The following is a 23,716-nucleotide window of genomic DNA, read 5'->3' on the forward strand; positions in this document are numbered from 1 at the left end:
ATACCTCCTGCCTGGGCTGGTATGCAGGGGCCGGGGAATGCCGGCGATCTGCATGGGCTTTGGCCCTCATCCGGGCTTTCAACAAGGCAGAACGGGTGGTGCACCACACCCCACGGCATCTCCGTAGGTGGGCCTGGACTGAGGGCACACCGACCTCTCCCTCCACCACAGGAAACAATGGGGGCTGGTACCCCAGACACACCTCAAACAGGGAGAGGCCGGTGGCAGAGGACACCTGGCTGTTATGCGCGTACTCGATCCAGGCCAGACGTTCACTCCAGGCCGTCGGGTGCGCAGACGTCACACAGCGCAGGGCTTGCTCCAGTTCTTGGTTGGCCCGTTCTGCCTGTCCGTTTGTCTGCGGGTGATACCCGGATGAGAGGCTCACGGTGGCCCCCAGTTCTCGGCAGAAACTCCTCCAGACTTGAGAGGAGAACTGGGGACCTCGATCGGAGACGATGTCCACGGGTATCCCATGCAGACGCACGACATGGTGGACCAGGAGGTCTGCTGTCTCCTGGGCCGTAGGGAGCTTTGGGAGGGCCACGAAGTGGGCCGCCTTGGAGAATTGGTCCACTATCGTGAGGATGGTAGTCACGTCCTGGGACGGCGGAAGGCCCGTGACGAAGTCCAGGCCAATGTGCGACCAGGGGCGATGGGGCACAGGTAACGGCTGGAGGAGTCCCTGTGCCCGTTGGTGGTCGGGTTTTCCCCTGGCGCAGGTGGTGCAGGCCTGGACATAGTCCCGGATGTCGGCTTCCATGGATGCCCACCAGAAGCGCTGCCGGACCACTGCAACGGTCCTTCGCACCCCTGGATGGCAGGAGAGTTTGGAACCGTGACAGAAGTCCAAGACGGCAGCTCTTGCCTCTGGTGGGACGTAGAGGCGGTTCTTCAGTCCGTTACCTGGTCCGGGTTCCGTGCCAGGGCCTCCCGGATGGTCTTCTCCACGTCCCAGGTGGATTCCGATGGATCCGACAGCTCAGTTTTGACTTCGACTTCGTGGACCCGGGACAGGGCATCTGATCTTTGGTTCTTGGTCCCGGGGTGATAGGTGATCCGGAAGTTAAAACGCCCGAAGAACAATGACCAGCGGGCTTGCCTGAGGTTCAGCCGCTTGGCGGTCCTGATCTACTCCAGGTTCCGGTGGTCCGTGAAAACCGTAAATGGTACCGCGGCTCCCTCTAACAGATGTCTCCACTCCTCAAGAGCCTCTTTCACCGCGAGGAGTTCCCGATTGCCCACGTCATAGTTCCGCTCAGCTGGGGTCAACCTGCGTGAAAAATAGGCACAAGGATGGAGAATCTGATTGGACTCCCCACTCTGGGACAGCATGGCTCCTATCCCTGAGTCCGAGGCATCCACTTCTACCACAAACTGGCGGCTATGATCGGGCTGCACCAGAACTGGTGCAGTCGAAAACCGGCGTTTCAACTCCCTAAATGCGGCCTCGCACCGATCCGACCAGGTAAATGGTACTTTGGAGGAGGTCAGAGCTGTCAGGGGGCTAACTACCTGACTGTAGCCCTTAATGAACCTCCTGTAGAAATTTGCAAAGCCGAGGAACTGTTGCAGCTTCCTACGGCTTGTCGGTTGGGGCCAGTCTCTCACCGCCGCAACCTTGGCCGGATCAGGGCCGGATTAAGAGGTAAGGAGCCATGACTTCTGCTCCCAGAGCGCCGTAGCCCAGGCGCGTGCCTCACCTCGAAGCAAATTAATTACATAAGCCACCCTACTGGCGTCTGACGCGTACATCACGGGACGCTGTGAAAAGACGAGCGAACACTGCATTAAAAAGTCCGCGCACGTCTCCACACAACCCACGTATGGCTCTGGGGGACTTATGTATGCTTCAGGGGATGGTGGGGGGGGGTTGTTGAATGACCAGTGGAATGTCTATATTCGGCACCGGGTCAGCAGGAGGAGGAGCTGCAGCAACGCCCTGAGCGCACGCTTCCACCTGCGCGGTGAGAGCCTCCATCCTGCGATTGAGGATGACGTTCTGCTCGGTCATTAGATCCAACTGAGCAGTAAAGGCGGTGAGGATTTGCTGCAACTCACCAATCACGCCTCCTGCAGACGCCTGTGCACCCTGCTCTTCCATTGGCTGTCCAACAGATGGTTGACGCCCCTCGGGATCCATGACGATGGCTGAGATATTCTGTTGGGAAAGTGTAGTGACACGGACCCACAACAGGGGGCGCAAATGAACGGGCAATAGATGAGCCAAAAATACAACACTTTACTGTTGTGAAATGTGCACAACGAGAATACAGACAAACAGAATTTGGATCACAACAAAATATACAAGGTGATGTGTGGGTAGGCTCGAGGATAGGAGACGTCCGTCCCGAGTAGAACTGGATCCCACACGATTTCCGCTGCCACCAAACCCGAAAGATACTGGAGCCGCCAAGTCCTGAGTCCCCAGGTGGTGACCGTCTCCGACTGTCGGATCTGGTACTGCTGGCAGGAAGCAGAAGAACAGAGGTAATGAGTGTGTGAAAACACACCCAGTAAACAGTCAGCAAGTCAATCAATCAATCAATTTTTTTTTTATATAGCGCCAAATCACAACAAACAGTTGCCCCAAGGCGCTTTATATTGTAAGGCAAGGCCATACAATAATGATGTAAAACCCCAACGGTCAAAACGACCCCCTGTGAGCAAGCACTTGGCTACAGTGGGAAGGAAAAACTCCCTTTTAACAGGAAGAAACCTCCAGCAGAACCAGGCTCAGGGAGGGGCAGTCTTCTGCTGGGACTGGTTGGGGCTGAGGGAGAGAACCAGGAAAAAGACATGCTGTGGAGGGGAGCAGAGATCGATCACTAATGATTAAATGCAGAGTGGTGCATACAGAGCAAAAAGAGAAAGAAACAGTGCATCATGGGAACCCCCCAGCAGTCTACGTCTATAGCAGCATAACTAAGGGATGGTTCAGGGTCACCTGATCCAGCCCTAACTATAAGCTTTAGCAAAAAGGAAAGTTTTAAGCCTAATCTTAAAAGTAGAGAGGGTGTCTGTCTCCCTGATCTGAATTGGGAGCTGGTTCCACAGGAGAGGAGCCTGAAAGCTGAAGGCTCTGCCTCCCATTCTACTCTTACAAACCCTAGGAACTACAAGTAAGCCTGCAGTCTGAGAGCGAAGTGCTCTATTGGGGTGATATGGTACTACGAGGTCCCTAAGATAAGATGGGACCTGATTATTCAAAACCTTATAAGTAAGAAGAAGAATTTTAAATTCTATTCTAGAATTAACAGGAAGCCAATGAAGAGAGGCCAATATGGGTGAGATATGCTCTCTCCTTCTAGTCCCCGTCAGCACTCTAGCTGCAGCATTTTGAATTAACTGAAGGCTTTTTAGGGAACTTTTAGGACAACCTGATAATAATGAATTACAATAGTCCAGCCTAGAGGAAATAAATGCATGAATTAGTTTTTCAGCATCACTCTGAGACAAGACCTTTCTGATTTTAGAGATATTGCGTAAATGCAAAAAAGCAGTCCTACATATTTGTTTAATATGCGCTTTGAATGACATATCCTGATCAAAAATGACTCCAAGATTTCTCACAGTATTACTAGAGGTCAGGGTAATGCCATCCAGAGTAAGGATCTGGTTAGACACCATGTTTCTAAGATTTGTGGGGCCAAGAACAATAACTTCAGTTTTATCTGAGTTTAAAAGCAGGAAATTAGAGGTCATCCATGTCTTTATGTCTGTAAGACAATCCTGCAGTTTAGCTAATTGGTGTGTGTCCTCTGGCTTCATGGATAGATAAAGCTGGGTATCATCTGCGTAACAATGAAAATTTAAGCAATACCGTCTAATAATACTGCCTAAGGGAAGCATATATAAAGTGAATAAAATTGGTCCTAGCACAGAACCTTGTGGAACTCCATAATTAACTTTAGTCTGTGAAGAAGATTCCCCATTTACATGAACAAATTGTAATCTATTAGACAAATATGATTCAAACCACCGCAGCGCAGTGCCTTTAATACCTATGGCATGCTCTAATCTCTGTAATAAAATTTTATGGTCAACAGTATCAAAAGCAGCACTGAGGTCTAACAGAACAAGCACAGAGATGAGTCCACTGTCCGAGGCCATAAGAAGATCATTTGTAACCTTCACTAATGCTGTTTCTGTACTATGATGAATTCTAAAACCTGACTGAAACTCTTCAAATAGACCATTCCTCTGCAGATGATCAGTTAGCTGTTTTACAACTACTCTTTCAAGAATTTTTGAGAGAAAAGGAAGGTTGGAGATTGGCCTATAATTAGCTAAAATAGCTGGGTCAAGTGATGGCTTTTTAAGTAATGGTTTAATTACTGCCACCTTAAAAGCCTGTGGTACATAGCCAACTAACAAAGATAGATTGATCATATTTAAGATCGAAGCATTAAATAATGGTAGGGCTTCCTTGAGCAGCCTGGTAGGAATGGGGTCTAATAAACATGTTGATGGTTTGGATGAAGTAACTAATGAAAATAACTCAGACAGAACAATCGGAGAGAAAGAGTCTAACCAAATACCGGCATCACTGAAAGCAGCCAAAGATAACGATACGTCTTTGGGATGGTTATGAGTAATTTTTTCTCTAATAGTTAAAATTTTGTTAGCAAAGAAAGTCATGAACTCATTACTAGTTAAAGATAATGGAATACTCAGCTCAATAGAGCTCTGACTCTTTGTCAGCCTGGCTACAGTGCTGAAAAGAAACCTGGGGTTGTTCTTATTTTCTTCAATTAGTGATGAGTAGAAAGATGTCCTAGCTTTACGGAGGGCTTTTTTATAGAGCAACAGACTCTTTTTCCAGGCTAAGTGAAGATCTTCTAAATTAGTGAGACGCCATTTCCTCTCCAACTTACGGGTTATCTGCTTTAAGCTACGAGTTTGAGAGTTATACCATGGAGTCAGACACTTCTGATTTAAAGCTCTCTTTTTCAGAGGAGCTACAGCATCCAAAGTTGTCTTCAATGAGGATGTAAAACTATTGACGAGATACTCTATCTCCCTTACAGAGCCTAGGTAGCCACTCTGCACCGTGTTGCCACATGGCATTAGAGAACACAAAGAAGGAATCATATCCTTAAACCTAGTTACAGCGCTTTCTGAAAGACTTCTAGTGTAATGAAACTTATTCCCTACTGCTGGGTAGTCCATCAGAGTAAATGTAAATGTTATTAAAAAATGATCAGACAGAAGGGAGTTTTCAGGGAATACTGTTAAGTCTTCTATTTCCATACCATAAGTCAGAACAAGATCTAAGATATGATTAAAGTGGTGGGTGGACTCATTTACTTTTTGAGCAAAGCCAATAGAGTCTAATAATAGATTAAATGCAGTGTTGAGGCTGTCATTCTCAGCATCTGTGTGGATGTTAAAATCGCCCACTATAATTATCTTATCTGAGCTAAGCACTAAGTCAGACAAAAGGTCTGAAAATTCACAGAGAAACTCACAGTAACGACCAGGTGGACGATAGACAATAACAAATAAACTGGTTTTTGGGACTTCCAATTTGGATGGACAAGACTAAGAGACAAGCTTTCAAATGAATTAAAGCTCTGTCTGGGTTTTTGATTAATTAATAAGCTGGAATGGAAGATTGCTGCTAATCCTCCGCCTCGGCCCGTGCTACGAGCATTCTGACAGTTAGTGTGACTCGGGGGTGTTGACTCATTTAAACTAACATATTCATCCTGCTGTAACCAGGTTTCTGTTAGGCAGAATAAATCAATATGTTGATCAATTATTATATCATTTACCAACAGGGACTTAGAAGAGAGAGACCTAATGTTTAATAGACCACATTTAACTGTTTTAGTCTGTGGTGCAGTAGAAGGTGCTATATTATTTTTTCTTTTTGAATTTTTATGCTTAAATAGATTTTTGCTGGTTATTGGTAGTCTGGGAGCAGGCACCGTCTCTACGGGGATGGGGTAATGAGGGGATGGCAGGGGGAGAGAAGCTGCAGAGAGGTGTGTAAGACTACAACTCTGCTTCCTGGTCCCAACCCTGGATAGTCACGGTTTGGAGGATTTAAGAAAATTAGCCAGATTTCTAGAAATGAGAGCTGCTCCATCCAAAGTGCGATGGATGCCGTCTCTCCTAACAAGACCAGGTTTTCCCCAGAAGCTTTGCCAATTATCTATGAAGCCCACCTCAGCAAGTGTTTCTTTCAAGGTGGGAACAACACCTCCACCTCCAACACAGTTCAACTCCGGTTGTCTCTGTAGTTCGGTGTGACAAGTGAACGCCCTTCACTTTGTCACCACTCCGTACTCCGACAGACGACAACAGTGAGTACACTCCTGAAACAATATCACAGAATAGAGAAGTAATGTGCGCACGGCACAATCACGGCTGAGGTATTACCTTAGAGGTAGACAATATCTCGGCGACGAGGTGGAGATGTCATCCGGCTTTTGTGTGTGTGGGTGATGACCTGGTGATTGGTGACAGCTGTCATAGTTGATGAGTGACAGCTGTCACCCCGGCTGTTCCCGTGAGGCAGCAGCGCCCTCTCATGCCTGAAGCCCGCACTTCAGGCAGGGCGCCCTTTGGTAGTGGGCCAGCAGTACCTCCTCTTCAGCGGCCCACACAACAAACAGTATGTTATTTGCATTATTATCACTTTTTACTGAGATGCACAACACGTAGCGTGTACATAAAAAATTGTCTCACTTTAAATTTTGTCGTGTCGGCTGGCGCACACTGCTCTCCAAATTCGGCAGTGCGTCCTCATCAAGCTGGCTGCTTTAGCTGCTGTTTATTGTCGTACTATCCATGAGAAAATCATCCGGAATATCCATATTGGGACCAAAACACACTTCTCGCCTTTTCAGCTTTTCCTCTGCGGACAGTTCTCCCACCCCCCCCCGTGGACAGTTCTTGGGCTGCGCCCGCACTATGACGTCATTTGTTTACGCACAACGGGCGGGTATAGCCAGGTAGCATCAACGTAAATCTACGATACCAGCCTAGCAACGCGGTAAAGTGATAATAATGACCATTACCTGTGACAAAAGCATAATACAAGAAAAGAACTGAACAGAATCAAACTAAGACTGGAGTGACTAAGTGAACATGAATGACCAATACAAGGATAGCAGAAATGACTAATAATGATAACATGAACCTGACCAGACAAGGATAAAAACGCAGAAGGCAGAGAATGCAGATGAAGATACAAGGCAAACTAATAGCAGATGGCCCTAAAGGGCCGGATCCTGACAAAGGTATCATCGTCAAAAGCCTGATCAATCTTGTGAATGGTTACCGCTTCGGTATATTCAGAATTTTGGCTACATTTGATGCAATACCTTTGCTCAAGTCGTTCCATCATGCCATAGCAAATGAGAATCAGACATCTGCTCAGTACACGTGTTCACTCTAAGGCGAACGACAACAGGGAAAATTTCACACATTTAGAAGAACGTTGCCTACATCTCCCTATCAAATGACAATTCACACATTACATTTGTTTCTATGGGATCAAATAATGTCAGATACATTTTGAATGCACCAAAATTTGACCTTTGTCTGCAGCCTTTCCTTAACTTCCTCAAAATCAAGTCACTTTGCCCTTGACTGACACTAACCATTCCATCAAAACTCAAAACAAAAAGTTATTTTGTCCACACATCACAGGACCAGCCTCAGATCTGTTCCATGGAGGCATGCAATGGATCTGATCAAATCATTCAAGACCAGACCCTGGAATCGTCAATTTTAAGAGTCTTCACCATTTATAACTCCACATTCAATGGGTCCATTTCTGTTTTCTGTGTCAACAACCCAGTAACAACTGTAAACATACAAAAAGAAACAACAGCGTTTTGAGCACGTCTACACATTCCAGAGTTCAAATGGTGACATTTTGTGTCAGCGGCTCTATGTGTGTGCTGCTCTGTGAGAAGAGAGGAGATGTAAAGCCCAGCAGATCCCACAGTTTTTATGTATTCTGCCCATTGTGGGAGTTGCCACTGAAACAGGAAGCCATTTGACTCAATCACAAATTGTTTGAGGCAAACCAGGATGAAAGCTCCCTGAGCCGACTGAGAGAAACTAAAGCAGAGATGAAAGCAGCTTTTGTCTTTCCAGTTCAGCCTGTTCCTGCTCAGCCAAACACAGTTTGCATTGCCAGCTGGTTGACTGCAGGGACAGCCCATGGGACATTGGACTAAGTCTTTTTAACAATTTGCCTCGCAGTAGCTTCTCAATAAAACGACTGGGGAGGTGGTGATCTCGGTAAAAGCTAGAGAAGTGGTGCTACTGGATAGGATGAAAAACAGTCAGAAGGTTCTGCTGCTGGTGGTTCTACTTCTCTAAGGTTATATTCTGCATTTGTCTTACTTAGAAGTGGGAGATTACCACTCAGAATTGTATAACTTTTGAACCACTATAGGCTTAAATGAATTGGGCTACCAATAATTTGACCCAAATGTGATTCCCGGTCACATTACCTGTCTGTGCACTTGGACAAGGCACTTCTGCATTGTCCTAGTTGATGGTACTGGCCTTGGCTGGGGAAGTAACCTGTGTTGGAGTGACATTCCATTTATGGGGAGAGTCATAGACTAACACGCTTCACAATGTGGAATTTATGATTAAACACTGGCACTAATAGGCCTCAGGGGAAATATACTTCTTATATGGGGAGGTGATGGTCCAGTGGTGAGCTTGTGACCAGAGGATCCTTATTCCTAACCCTGTCAGATAGGAAAAGCACTCAGAGCCCTTGGGCAAGGTCTTGAATCCAGATGTTGCTCCCAGTGTGTAGTGAGCACCTTGCAATGGCAGCATCCTGACATCGGCAACCAAGTGTGTAGGTGAATGTGAGGCATCACTGTAAAGCGCATTGACCATAAAAGTGCTATATAGAGTAATTGCAGTCCATTTGCCATTGTATATTAAAGCTAGAGTGTCACCCAAATTTCACGAAACTGACAAAATTTTGTTTCTTCTGAAGTCCAAGCATTATAATGGTGGCTTATTTTTTAAACATCTTGTAAAATTATAGCTCATTTTATGTAATTAAGAGAACATATTTATCTGGGGGGAATTCCACAACAAATATTTTATCTTTTTTTTAACACCGTCTGCAGGAGGACATGCTTGTGCGCATGTATGAGCTTTTGAAAAGACCGGAAGTTACCTTGATGTGATGCATGATGCTGATATCCGTGAGAAGTCTTGTGAATCACTCCAGAGGTGTTATCAGTTTACAAAAACAGCATTTTTCCTTATAGAAGTGTTTATTTCTCACTAGCTTTTACATAATGTATGAGAAACATTTTACAGTAAATTTATGCAGAAACGCAACTGTTTCGGAGTGTTTATCTACCATGTTGGATTAGCGGCCAGAGCGCAGCCTCTCTACTCTTATTGGCTGTCATCGTGTCCTTCCCATAATAACTTGTGCAAAAGTTTGGGGAAGCTCCCACGTAATCTATGATGTCAATGTCATCAACTGTTTTGGTGCCAACCGTCACTGCCATAAGTAGTTCAAGTCTGTCTGTTTTTCTGAAAATTTACCCTTCAGGGGGCCTTTTTATGAATTGTTTTCTAGACAATGTCAATTTTGATTGTATTGGTAATATCATATTATGAATCCCAGAGTTAAAGACTAATAAATAAAATTATAGTGGTGCCGGTGAAAATTCTTTATATGCCTTAAATCTTAAAAAGCTCAGTGGCCCTATACTTTTAATGCTTGTTGTTGTCATGAAAAAAGTACTAGGACATTATGTACCACGTAAATTGCAGCAAATTCTGCATTTGCCTTTAGATCATGTTGTGGCTGGTCTTGGGTGCAATCCCATTCTGCTGCCACACCACAGTGATGCACACAGGCACTGTGCCCAACTGCACCTTATTTTTAGACTAATGCATTTATGCATGCACAAATGAATGCTTAATTGCATGAAAATGAGCTTGAAAATGTCAACTGCATCACTCGTACACTGTCACACGTGCACTTGCATTGCGCTGTGTGCTGATTTGCTTCACCTGGAAGCCTGGGCCCTGAGTTTTTATCTCCCTACTAATACTATTACAGGAAAAACTCTTCAGCATTTGTTTGTTTTGAGAAAGGTCAGTCATCAGCAGAATATCTGCAACTGCTGATCCAGGGGTAAAAGTCCCACAAATTCAATGCCACGTACCTTTCCTGATACATCTGATCTGCTACCAGTTCTACCTATAGTAGAGCCTGGCTTCTTTGGAATTGGTGTCAGCGACCAAACAGCCCCCACCCCAAAAAATTGGTCCGCCCCCGGTTTCGCTGCGCATGTGTCATTTCGGAGCATCAGCAGCTTCGTTTCGGAACCTCAGCAGAGATTCACTGATTATCACCTTGTTTCTGCTTCAAACTGCACTCCAGTCATTTATCTCAGCGACAGATATCTGAAGCTTTTGTACAAAAATCATTTCCACATCTTCAGCATTATTTCATAATAAAAGATGGGGGAAACAATCAGAGCACCACAGCAGCACGTCGTGCTGCTGTCATTTTGGAGCGTCAGTAGCGATTCACAGATTTTCTGCCTCATTTCTGGTTAAAATGGCCTCGTTTCTGCTTAAAACTTACTTTAGAATGATTTAAGAGGATTTAATTTGTCATCTGATGGTTAATAATCACATTATTCCCTTTGATCACTTTGTGTGTAGAGAGTCAGACTCAGAGAGTCAGTCTCAGATGCATGTGCAGTGAAGGAACAATGAAGGCAGGGCGGACCAATTTTTAAGGGGGACCATTCGGTCAGCAACACCAGGTATGGTAAAGCACAAAAAAGTGCAATGTTCCCTCTCTGCTTGTCATTATCATCTACCCAGTATGTCCCTTGGTGAGATTATGTGATTTTTAAATGTAATTATTATTATTATTTTTTAAGAACCCTCGGCAGCCACATTAGCCCATGGGCCAGCATGGTCCCACATACACCCCCTCCACAACCCCATAAATTTGATATAATTAGAAACCTTAGGATGTCTCGATTACAAAAATAAATGTTAACAGTAAAACTACTGGGCCTCACTATGACATATGACAACATTGGATTACTACACTGTCATTAACCACCCTATTACAGAATACAAAACTGTCAAAGAATGCCTGTGAGTAGCAGAAGAGGCCACACATGAAGTAGGTCAAGACTATGTCATGACATCCTTCAACATGGGGGCTTGTATGAAGGCATATCCTCTCTTCTGAACAAGAAAGCTGTGCACATAATTCAAAATGTAATGGATTCTATATAAAGTCAGCTTTCATTTGGTTTCTTATATGTCCCATTTGCTTAAAACATGATAGTTTGGTTACTCAAAAATATCAGATGTTATAATCAGACATTTTCTTTTGGTTAGGGTACCCCTGCCACTCAAAATCAAAACCAAACAGATCAAAACAGAATGTGACTTTTTAACCTCTTAAAATACCTCTTAAAATAGGTCAAGGTTAGCTACTTAGAACTTGTCCAAGGGCTGTGTTCCAAGAATGTTCCCTGTAAATTTGAAGCCTCTGGCAGTAATAGGACTGGACTTAAGCTGAGCACAGACAGACGGACGGAGGGACCCAAATTCTTCGCAATACCCGATGGTCATATTTGATGGTCAACCAAATGTTTGGTTGGCATCCTAGTTTTACAATGGTTTTCGTCCTTCCTGAATTTGCAGAAAGATGAGGCAGGCCACAGGACCGTCGAACAGAAATAGAGGAAGAGGTGATATTACAAGAACAAGGCGCTCAGTTGCTTCACCTCAGGGAGCTCTGGTTACATCAAAGATACCAGAAAACCTCTCACTTCTGTCACCTATCAAGTCCACCACATAAAGAGCAATGCACCAACTTCAAACACTGATAACTCTCAAAGGACTGATGTAATCTCATTGGTGAAACTCATCTTCCACCCAAAACCCATCCATGATTTGTTTAGAGACTAAATATAACGCTTTTCTTCCTGGTACCTTACTCTATGCAGCGATTACATGCCATGTAAATAGCAAAGTGGAACTGAACACACCTCAAATGCACTTGTACTTAGCACTTTAGACTGTGCCAAAATAGAACTCTATAAATGTTCAACTTTGTGCCATTTAATACATGTATTCACAGTGAAGTAACATGTCAGTGGATATTAGTAAGCCAGTAGATGGCCCATTGTGCTTTGCACAACTATTAAACATTAGGAAAGTGTGATGGTTGCTCCCCTTCCCCGCATGTTTAATGTATAAAGCCCTATGTCCATATAGCATCTTTTCTAGATGCCAACATCTTACTTCAGTTGCTCTAAATGAGAATGGAACATATTCAATTACAGGATGGTTCAACCTCTGCACAGGAGCTTACTTCAGGGCTGTATTATCCTTCACAGACACCCCAGCACCACCAAAATGTCCCAAGGGCCTACTATAGTCCTTCAACAGATCCAGCGGCACTGAAAAAAATGGTGATTGCAATTGCAAAACTGATGGAGGAGATATGGAACAAGACAAGAGCCATATATACTGTACATAGAAGACTCAGTCACTCCCCTCCCCCAGTTCTTATTACGGAAGATGTTCTAATCACCATGAGAGATGCTTCATCTTTGTCATATGGCCATTGGCTTGGAGCCACAGCCATTCAGCTGTTGCTCCCATTAGCTTCCCTACACTTGCCTTTAATCCCTCCCCTTTTTCGTACTCAGGGCACGCCTATCCATTTTCATGCATTTAATCCCTTTTACCAACCGGGAGACCCCAGCCCTAACTCACCATCCGTCTGTCCCATCTGTCGTGATGCAGAATTATAATTGCCTGAGTCGTTATGAGATTAAGTTGCATGATGCCCTCTGCTCCCTCTCGTGGACAGAAGTGGAAGAAATTAGGCGTATCTGGCTGCTCCTGCATTTTCCCTTCCACCATCTGTTATTCCCAATCTGGTTGCATTGTATTTTTCTTTATCTTCTTCAGCATCACATTGGTTTTGCTGGCCCTGTGTTTCAAATTATACCACGGGGGCAAATGATAGAACATTGCATGAAAAACCACTTTGAAGCTCTGAAGGCAGGACTTCAGACAAGTGGGTTTAACACCAATCAGCACAAAGTGCCAATTTCAGAGTTAAGGGAATCACCTGTATGTGTGAAGTTTCAAAGCAATATCAAATAATGTGCACAGATACGAAGCAGCATTTCAAACAAAGAAAACGGCATCACCGGTAGTCATACATGAGGAAAAAACAAAACAAAACACAAACCAGTATGAAATCTGTCCCCCGAAGGCATTCAAACATAAGTCAATATTTATATAAATTTTTTTAAATTTATATTTATTTTGTTATTTATTTGTTTGTTTATTATCAAATCCCATGATGAATCATCCCTATCGATTATGTGCCATTGATATTCCCATTCCAGTAGGTCCTTGTTTCCCGATAACTGTGAGGAAACAATGAGTCTCCATGCGGCGCAATGTTACCGCGTGACCAGTACCCCTCCGTATGCGCAAAAGATGAGACCCTGACATCGAGTATACCATCTCGTCTCCCTGCTTCAGTCCTATCAGTGGTTAACTTAAGCCTATGGTGTGTGTGGCACAAGCCAAGGAATACTGTAGTAGGCTAATATAAGAAGCTATGTAGCGTGTTTATAACAATTTACTTCCTTAGCTTCAGATGTTCTGAATTATATTGTGTTATGTGAAGTGTCAGTGGATGAATGCTAATGTTAGCTCATTTGTAACTTTTGCCTTATGTTACTGTTTAGTTAACTAATGGGACCTAGCTAATGTTTAGCTAGCTAATGGTGGTTAGCTAAAGCAAACATTTGTCTTACCTAACATTATACAGCTACTTTTAGGAAAGGAATCCCCCTCTGACTGAGAAACACTGCCCAGTTGTCATTGTATAATTCACACTGTAATAAGTGATGATTGTATCATTTTAATAATTTGTCAAACAAGTTATTGTGTACATATTTTATTATTTTCAATAATAGTAATTCCATGCTTTTAGTATTTGATTTTTGTTGGGTCTCATTGTTCATCTCTGCATCCACCACGCTACAGATCAGCTCTAGATCTTGATTGGTAACCACCCACGAAGACAACTAGTGCATCCCCACCTCCCGGTGAATTGTAGGTGTCCCCTAAGGGTTTTTTAGTTGATGGGGTCCTCAGCACGGAGGTGCCTGCATGCTGGATCTGTCAATTTTCACGCTGTGTCCATTTCTCTTTGTGCTCACCCTTGTCTGTGTCTAGGACCTGCTCCCTGCCTGTTTGGCTGGGTGTGGCAGTCCTACAGTCAGTTTGGTATGTGCTGTCAGTGTCCCTGTCTCTCATTCTGTCATCATACACCTGCTTTGTGTTTCCATTCAGTAGTCCGTTGTATACTATCTGTCCCCAGTGTTCACTCAGATTTTGACGGTTTGTTGGCATTTCCTCATGTGTTGGTGTTTTTCCACCACTCTTTGGGTCCTGTCTTAGCTCAACATCCTGTTCCTGTCTTTAGTGTTCAGAGTTCATCCTGTCTGTCTGCCCTGGCCTTCAAATGTTGTATCAACTCCCTGCATACCAGTCCCTTCCTCAGGGCCACCTCTGTCCATTACCCGCCTGTCTGTCCATCATCTGAGAGCCTCTAGCCGTATTCTCCTTGAACTTAAATAAATCCTGGTCACTTGCAACAGCCTGTGTGATCATCTTGCATCTGGGTTCAATCTCCTGTGCACCCTGGCAGGATTAGGGAATGTTGTGATGGCAGCAGTATTGTACTACATCAGCGTCCTTCACAAAGCAGTAGTAGGTGTCATCTGGATCTCCTTAAATAGTCACTAATTTAGTACAGTCATTCCAACAGTATCCAAGTATTCCTCAAAGGTACCTCGTACCAAAGACATCTGGTCATCACTTTAGGTCCAACTCATAAAACAACACAGACTGGAAGCACCAAGGCCTGGAAGATGATAAATTTCATTCTCCTAAAAAGGTATTGGCATAACAAAACACATTTGTCCAGAGATTTCATGACTGCATATGGTCTTCCCGGATGTCCCTTGATATTCCAAGGTCAAAGAGACATGAATATGAATATGCCACTGCCAAGATAAGCAAATCTCTCTCTCGCTGACATTTTCATCACATACATAGACACACTTCTTATGGCTCAGTCCAGGAAGTCATTCAAAGTCTGGATCTTACTCTTGCTCCAGGACAACTGGACTCCCCAATTAGTTTCTCAAGTGCTACAATTAAGGCATCCAGAAATTCCACAAAGATTGAAGCAGACTGTCTGAAAGGTGAACAGCACTGATCATTTAGTCAAGTCTGGGAGCACCCGCTGGTGCCATGCTTTGCCACATCCACCACACCACAGAACCAACTTTGGTGCTGGATGGCAACCACCCAGGCAGACAACCAGTCCACCACCACATCTCTATAAAGACAGTTTATTTGCCGCAGTCAGATGAAGCATGGGTGTCCCCTTCTAATCCTAACCCTTTCTCCAGCCACTGAGGTCCTCACATGACGCTTCCTCAGAATACATGATGTCCTTCATAACCACTCTTTAGATACAAAGTCATTCCAGCATTACCCAAAGACCCTCCAAAGAGATCCTAGCACTAAAGGCATCCAGTTATCATTAGATCACTGGTTAGTGTCCAAATCTCACACCCATATGATAAGACAGGAAACACTGAGACCCTAAAGATTTGGACATTTGTTCTCCTCCAAAGATATTGGCATAACACCTCTGTCCAGTGACCTCATGAGTCCGAAAGACCATCCCAGGTGTATCTCAGAGAGCCAGAAAACAACACTGAAGTCTGCAATAATCCAGAGGAAGATTTCAAAGACTCCACATAGATTAGATTAGATAGAACTTTTTTGATATGTTGGGAAGACTCCCTCAGGGAAATTGAGGTTCTACCAGCATTGTATAGCAGCACACAGGGTAAGAAGCACACAGAGTATCAAAAGTGAAAAAAGAAAAACAGTTTGCAAATAAACACAAATACATAATATAAATACCAGACATACTGATCAATACGGGTTTACTGGCTACTACTGTTCCTCTCATTCCTGACCTCTGTCTTCCTGTTACTCCCCCCCTCCCCGAGTGAGGAGTTGTACAGTCTGATGGCCTTAGGGACAAAGGAGTTTTTCAGTCTGTTGGTCCTGCTCTTCGGAAGGAGCAGTCTGTGGCTGAAGAGGCTCCTGTGGTTGCTGATGACGGTGTGCAGAGGGTGACTGGCATCATTCATAGTGTCCAGCAGTTTGTCCAGTGTTCTCTTCTCTGCCACCTTCACCAGAGAATCAGGGCAAATTACATGAATAATATTTAAAGCCTTAGTGGGCACCAGGACTCCACAAACTTCATAAGCAATTTGACAGGCCAGTGTGCATTTTCTGTTACTATGATAAAAGACGCCAACATGGCCCATCATGGGCATCCATCAGGCTCATCTGCATCCATCAGAACCCCAGATTTTGAGCCATAAAATACAGCAGCTTTTAGCAAGTTAGTTACTTAAATTTTTCAGACTCCATTAATCCTACGGTTGGCCTTCAAATCACACGGAATAAACAAAGGAAAGAAGTCCAGTCTTTGGCACAATTAATTATTCTTTTCAAATGACGTTGAAGTTCATGGGTAAGGGTTTTCACAGAAGATTTCCATTTGTCTTGTAACCAAAAAAAAGACTCTTTGAAATATGAATATCAGGATATTGGCCACAGGAAATACATAGGATAGAGGATTATCATATACTTATAAATGATACGCCAATATGATTGGATAAAACACTAAAGAATAAATAGCAATACACCCTTTTCGCGGACGGGTAATATTTTTCATACCACCTGAGTAATCAGCCGTTCCGGACAGCGGAGCGGCACCACGACAAAGAGGCGCGGTCAGAGGAACTGTGAAATACTGGTGAGTCACTATTAATATTTTCTTACGTGTCCAACCTCATAGGTTGATTGTTAAAATTAAATTTGTTAGTTCTAAAAGCCATCATAATTATTTACAGGAAAACGTTGTATTTTTTTCTACTAAGGTTTGAACTTTGAGTGTTTTCACAGGAGAGAAAAGTAAGAAAATGTTAATGCCTGTTTGAGAAAAGTGTATAAAGTGTGAAGTGAGGGGTTTTACAGCCTTAAAACATCTATAATAATTGTAAAAAATTATGCTGACTACTTCGCGGATTTCACCTATCGCGGGTTATTTTTAGAACGTAACTCCCGCGATAAACGAGGGACCACTGTATATGATAAATTGTTATCAAGTTGTTCACCAATGAATATGGCTTTTTACACCCTTCAGAAAACCATACAACATTTATCATTTATAGGTATATGATAAAATCGTTATCGGCCGAGGGGGTATGGTTTTCTTCAGGGTGTATAAAGCCATATTCATTGGTGAACAACTTGATAACTAATAATATTTTATTGACACTTGGCCAAAAAATGTATATTATGGTTCCTGTCAGTCTTCTACTGAATATTGCAGACACAATATGAATACAAATTGGAATCTGATCATTCCCTCTCATCTTTTACATGGAATGTATTTAAGATAGCCATTTTGGTCTGACAGCTGAGTAACTGCTGCGGTGCGAGCACACGTATATTTAGACTTCCCGAACGGTGTTTGTGAATGACTGTGTCGGTCTCCTTGGTAACAGCGTTAGACCATGTTTGGTCTGCTGTCAGCTAGAGGCAGACTGTAATTAATAATCAGCTTAGGAGAGGATATTGAAGCACTCTCAGAGCCGCCGCCGCTAACTTCCTGGTTAGCGGGCGGGCAGAGATACACAGTCACACACAAGGACGCACGTGCGCACAGATAATCACTGATAGTGAAAGAGCTTTGGAAAGAAGAGGTTGATAAGTGTGCTTGAAGGTGAGCCACTGGGTTGTTTCATACAATGAGGGTTAACAAGAGGCTTCAGCAATCTCAACGGTGTCACACTCAACCACTGACAAGCTAGTGCTAATCAGCCAACCAACCAGCTAGCGGCTCCTGTCAAGTGTTGTGTTTCTGTGTAATTATCAAGCATGAAGCTTTAAGTGGTCACTGATGCAGACTGGTGGATAGATTTAATAAGTGAGTGAGAGATAGAGTGCTCAATTTGAAAGAAAAATAGTGTTCTCATTTGAGATTTGAAAAAGTAACATGTTATCAGCGCAGCAGAAAATCAGCGTGTAGCTGTGAAGTTCCAATGGCAGCAAAAGTGTTGAACATCACTTCCAAAACTGGCTAAAAGCAAAGGCGAGATATAATGAAGTGTTAATACTAATAACAAATAGTGTGCAGTCTCTCCAATGTTTACAACTGTTTTTATGGTTATAAATTACACAACACTATGGGCCCTATCTTCCACCAAGGGGTCATTGCTAGTGCATGACTAATGCAGTTGTCATGCCTAGTGCCCATGTCCTTGTGCAGCCATGGACATGTTGGTCTTAAGATAAGGTGTGATCAGGCGCAGTGCCTGTGACACCAGAAAGCAACTGTGCTAGACACCCCAAAATTGATGAGTGCAGTTTTTTCTGCTATTTACAAGGAACTACTATGAAACTGAATAGAAAAAATAAAAAAATTAACATGGTCAGGTGAGAGATATTGCCCCAACTAGAGAAGTTCAAGTATCTTGAGGTCTTAAATGGTAAATGAACTGCGCTTTTCCATCTGAATCAGAAGCTAAAAGTGCTTTATAATGATGCCTCGCATTCACCCATTGACACACACACACACACACACACTGATGTCAGGGTGCTACCATGCAAGGCACTCACTATACACCAGAAGCAGCTTGGGGATGAAGGTCTTTGCCCAAGGGCCCTTAATGATTTTTTTGGCCTGACAGGGATTTGCACCAGACATGGGGCCAAATACAAAAGTATTTGTATTTGAAAATACTTAAATACATTTTTCTGAGTATTTGTATTTGTATTTTCTGATTTTGAATTCAAAGTATTTGTATTTCAAATATTTCAAATCCCAAGTATTTCCAAATACCTTTACAAATACGTTTTCAAATACTTTTCAAACTTGGGAATCTCTGACACCGTGTTGAATATAGATTGTGATAGTTTGATTATTGCCTGTGACATTATAATAGTGAATTTGTGATAAAACATTCAATCCTTTACTTATCAATAGTATTTGGTCATGCTATTTTCACAATAAATTGTCACCGGTTTATCCGTTTTTGTGTTGATTTGTTGTTTATAGTTCATAGTAAGTATTTGTATTTGTATTTGAAATACTCAAAATATAAAGTATTTGTATTTGTATTTGAAAAAGTACAAAATATTTGTATTTGTATTTAAATATAATGCAAAGTATCTGACTCCATGTCTGGTTTGCAGTGAGGATCCTGAAGTCTCAAGCCCACCGCTTAACCACTAGACCAGGGGTCTTCAACTCCAGTCCTCGAGGTGTCCTGAACCTTTTAGATGTGTGCATGGTCCAACACACATGAATCAAATGGCGGAATTACCTCTTCAGTATGCAGTCAAGGAAATCATGCCTGTTGCTATGACTAAAACCTGATCGGCCCACTGACCCATCATCGAAATCCTCAGCAAGTCTAATGTTGAACTGTAGAGAAGGACTTTAAAATTTAAAGCCCTGTTAGAAGACAGGTGATGAAAATGCAGCAAAGCTATGCTTTAAGCTGGAGGCTATCTAGTGGTTTTGTTGGCTTTATTTTGAGATTGCAGCGCCATAAAATGTTGTGTTTCAGATAATCATGTTCTGGTAACAATACACTTTCTGTATAAATAGTAATTATATAATGCATGACAAAATAACAATTATAAAGATCAGAATTCTACATCCAGACCACTGGCCCAGTCTCAGCCTGTTCTGGCTTGATATAAATTAAATGGACTGCATTTATACTCCCCCTCTAGCTGCCACCTTATCGTGGTGGGGGAGTTTGCATACCCGGATGATCCTAGGAGCTATGTTGTCGGGGGCTTTGTGCGCCCTGTAGGGTCTCCCAAGGCAAACAGGTCCTAGGTGACGGGTCAGACTAAGGGCAGTTCAGAACCTCCATGACCAGTAAAAAATCAAGGACCGAGATGTCGCCTGGTATGGCGGAGCCAGGGTCCCACCCTGGAGCCAGGCCTGGGGTTGGGGCTTGCGCACAAGGCCTGGTGGTTGGGCCTTAGCCCATGGGGCCCTGCCAGGCTCAGCCTGAAAGAGCGATGGGGGCCCGCCCTCCTGTGGGTTCACCACCTGCAGAGGGGGCCACGGGGGTTGGGTGCAGAGAGGATTGGGTGGAGGTCGAGGGCGGGTGGCCCGGCGGCCCGGTCCATGCTCACAGCCCCTGGCTGTTGGGATGTGGAATGTCACCTCGCGAGGGGGGAAGGAGCCTGAGCTTGTGCGGGAGGTTGAGAGATACCGACTAGAGATAGTCGGGCTCACCTCCACGCACAGCTTGGGCTCTGGTACCCAACTCCTGGAGAGGGGCTGGACGCTTCATTTTCTGGTGTTGCCCATGGGGAGAGGCGGAGAGCTGGGTTTGCATTGCTTATTGCTCTCCAGCTCAGTCGCCATGTGTTGGAGTTCACTCCAGTGAACGAGAGGGTCGTGTCCCTACGCCTTCAGGTTGGGGACAGGTCTGTTACTGTTGTCTCAGCCTATGGGCTGAGCGGCAGTGCAGAGTACCCGACCTTCCTGGAGTCCCTTGGAGGGGTACTAGATAGCGCTCTGACTGTGGACTCCATTGTTCTCCTGGGGGATTTCAATGCCCACGTGGGCAGCGACAGTGAGACCTGGAGGGGGGTAATCGAGAAGCACAGCCTCCCCGATCTGAACCCGAATGGTATTCAGTTGTTGGACTTCCGTGCTTGTCACAGTTTGTCCATCACGAACACCATGTTCGAGCACAAGGGTGTCCATAAGTGCACGTGGCACCAGGACACCCTGAGCCGGAGGTCGATGATCGACTTTGTAGTCGTATCATCTGATCCTCGGCCATGTGTCTCGAACTCGAGTGAAGAGAGGGGCAGAGCTGTCGACCGATCACCACCTGGTGGTGAGTTGGATCTGCTGGGAGGGGAGGAAGCCGGTCAGACCTGGCAGGCCCAAACGCTTCATGAGGGTCTGCTGGGAATGACTGGCGGAACCCTCTGTCAGCGAGGTCTTCAACTCCCACCTCCGGGAGAGGTTCTCCCAGATCCCTAGGGAGGTTGGAGACATGGAGTCCGAGTGGACCATGTTCTCCACCTCCATTGTCGATGCGGCCGCTCGTAGCTGTGGTCACAAGGTCTCTGGTGCCTGTCGCGGCGGCAATCCCCAAACCCGGTGGTGGACACCAGAAGTAAGGGATGCTGTCAAGCTGAAGAAGGAGTCCTACATATCTTTGTTGGTAGGTGGGACCCCAGAGACAGCTGACAGGTACCAGCAGGCCAAGTGTGCCACAGCCCGTGCGGTCGCAGAGGCAAAAACCCGGGTCTGGGAGGAGTTCGGGGAGACTATGGAGGAGGACTATCGGTTGGCCTCGAAGAGATTCTGGAAAACCATCCGACGCCTCAGGAGGCGGAAGCAGCTCTCCACCAGCACTGTTTACGGTGCGGTTGGGGAGCTGTTGACCCTGACTGGGGATGTTGTCGGGCGGTGGAAGGAGTACTTCGAGGATCTCCTCAATCCCATCGTCACGTCTTCCGAAGAGGAAGCAGATTCTGGGGACTCAGAGGCGGACTCATCCATTACCCGGGATGAAGTCACAGAGGTGGTTAGAAAGCTCCTTGGTGGCAAGGCTCCTGGGGTGGATGAAATCCGTCCCGAGTACCTTAAGTCTCTGGATGTTGTGGGACTTTCTTGGTTGACATGCCTCTGCAACATCGCGTGGCGATCGGGGACACTGCCTCTGGATTGGCAGACCGGGGTGGTGATCCCTCTGTTTAAGAAAGGGGACCGGAGGGAGTGTTCCAACTATAGGGGGATCACACTCCTCAGCCTCCCCGGTAAGGTCTATTCCAGAGTACTGGAGAGGAGAATTCGACCGATGGTCGAACCTCGGATTCAGGAGGAGCAGTGTGGTTTTCGTCCTGGACGCGGCACAATGGACCAGCTCTACACGCTCCATCGGGTGCTGAAGGTTCGCCCAACCAGTCCATATGTGTTTTGTGGATCTGGAGAAGCCGTTCGATCGTGTCCCTCGGGGCACCCTTTGGGGAGTGCTCCGGGAGTACGGGGTCCGGGGTCCTTTGCTAAGGGCTATCCGGTCCCTGTACGACGGCAGCAGGAGCTTGGTTCGCATTGCCGGTAGTAAGTCAAACCTGTTTCCAGTGCACGTTGGCCTCCGCCAGGGCTGCCCTTTGTCACCGGTTCTGTTCATTATTTTTATGGACAGAATTTCTAGGCGCAGCCAGGGTGTAGAGGGGGTCTGGTTTGGGAACCACAGAATCTCGTCTCTGCTGTTTGCGGACGATGTGGTTCTGTTGGCTTTGTCAAATCAGGACCTTCAGCGTGCACTGGGGCGGTTTGCAGCCGAGTGTGAAGCATCTGGGATGAAAATCAGCACCTCCAAATCCGAGGCCATGGTTTTCGACCGGAAAAAGGTGCTTTGCCCTCTTCAGGTCGGTGGAGTGTCCTTGCCTCAAGTGGAGGAGTTTAAGTATCTCGGGGTCTTGTTCATGAGTGAGGGATGGATGGAGCGTGAGATCGATAGATGGATCGGTGCAGCATCTGCAGTGATGTGGTCGCTGTATCGGACCGTCGTGGTGAAGAGAGAGCTGAGTAGGGGGGCAAAGCTCTCGATTTACCGATCGATCTACGTTCCAATCCTCACCTATGGTCATGAGATTTGGCTCATGACCGAAAGAACGAGATCGCGAGTACAAACGGCCGAGATGAGTTTTCCTCTGCAGGGTGGCTGGGCGCTCCCTTAGAGATAGGGTGAGGAGCTCGGTCACTCGGGAGGAGCTCAGAATCGAGCCGCTGCTCCTCCACGTCGAAAGGAATCAGTTGAGGTGGCTCGGGCATCTTTTCCGGATGCCCCCTGGACGCCTCGCTGGAGAGGTGTTCCGGGCACGTCCCATTGGAGGGAGCCCCCAGGGAAGACCCAGGACACGCTGGAGGGACTACATCTCTCAGCTGGCTTGGGAACGCCTTGGGGACGTGTGTGTGGATCGGGTGGTCTGGGCCGCTTTGCTTGAGCTGCTGCCCCCGCGACCCGACTCCGGATAAAGCGGAAGAAAATGGATGGATGGATGGATGCATTTATGTAGCACTTTTCATTCGATGAGTATACTTATAAACATAGCACCTTTGGTTTTTCTTTTTCTTTTTTTCCTGCTTTTGCAAATTAAATCCTCATGCTTTTGTTTATACTTGAATGCTTTGATTCAATCACTGAACAACATTATGCCTGAACTGTGATCCTTTTAATTATCACATCAGTTCTGCAGCATCTCACAGCAATGCACATTTTCTCCTCCATCTTCTGACCTGCTGACGGCTATTGAAGGCGATAAGAGACGGCTGTCACATAGTCTGTCACATGGTGGAAACCAAACCTTGAACTAAGTGATTTTCATGTGTCTTTTATATGATCAGGTGAAATGAAGCATTTTAAATTTGCATTAACATAATTTAGATAAACCCATTAAATGTGTTGACATATGTAGGTATTGAATATCTGTATAAGCTATATAACACATAGATGCACTGCAAAAAAAAAAAAAAAAAAGGTTTTTGTCA

The sequence above is a fragment of the Thalassophryne amazonica genome, chromosome 12, assembly GCF_902500255.1.
Source record: "Thalassophryne amazonica chromosome 12, fThaAma1.1, whole genome shotgun sequence".
Taxonomy (NCBI): Eukaryota; Metazoa; Chordata; class Actinopteri; order Batrachoidiformes; family Batrachoididae; genus Thalassophryne; species Thalassophryne amazonica.